Source organism: Berghia stephanieae, chromosome 10, assembly GCF_034508935.2.
Source record: "Berghia stephanieae isolate SIO BIC M18660-M18661 chromosome 10, UCSD_Bste_1.3, whole genome shotgun sequence".
Lineage (NCBI taxonomy): Eukaryota > Metazoa > Mollusca > Gastropoda > Nudibranchia > Aeolidiidae > Berghia > Berghia stephanieae.
In genome coordinates this window covers 1,994,425-1,995,224 of record NC_088369.1, presented here as the reverse complement: position 1 = coordinate 1,995,224, position 800 = coordinate 1,994,425, and positions in this window count along the sequence as shown.

The window sequence follows — 800 nt, the reverse complement described above, 5'->3', positions numbered from 1 at the left end:
AGCTCAAACATTGCCATCCAAAGTACATATAACGGACCAACACATACAACTATGTATAAATAGAATGCGCTTGGCTAAGAAGCTCATAACATTGCCATCCCAAAGTACATATAACGGACCAACACATACAACTATGTATAAATAGAATGCGCTTGGCTAAGAAGCTCATAACATTGCCATCCAAAGTACATATAACGGACCAACACATACAACTATGTATAAATAGAATGCGCTTGGCTAAGAAGCTCAACATTGCCATCCCAAAGTACATATAACGGACCAACACATACAACTATGTATAAATAGAATGCGCTTGGCTAAGAAGCTCAAACATTGCCATCCCAAAGTACATATAACGGACCAACACATACAACTATGTATAAATAGAATGCGCTTGGCTAAGAAGCTCATAACATTGCCATCCCAAAGTACATATAACGGACCAACACATACAACTATGTATAAATAGAATGCGCTTGGCTAAGAAGCTCACAACATTGCCATCCCAAAGTACATATAACGGACCAACACATACAACTATGTATAAATAGAATGCGCTTGGCTAAGAAGCTCACAACATTGCCATCCGAAAGTACATATAACGGACCAACACATACAACTATGTATAAATAGAATGCGCTTGGCTAAGAAGCTCATACATTGCCATCCCAAAGTACATATAACGGACCAACACATACAACTATGTATAAATAGAATGCGCTTGGCTAAGAAGCTCATACATTGCCATCCCAAAGTACATATAACGGACCAACACATACAACTATGTATAAATAGAATGC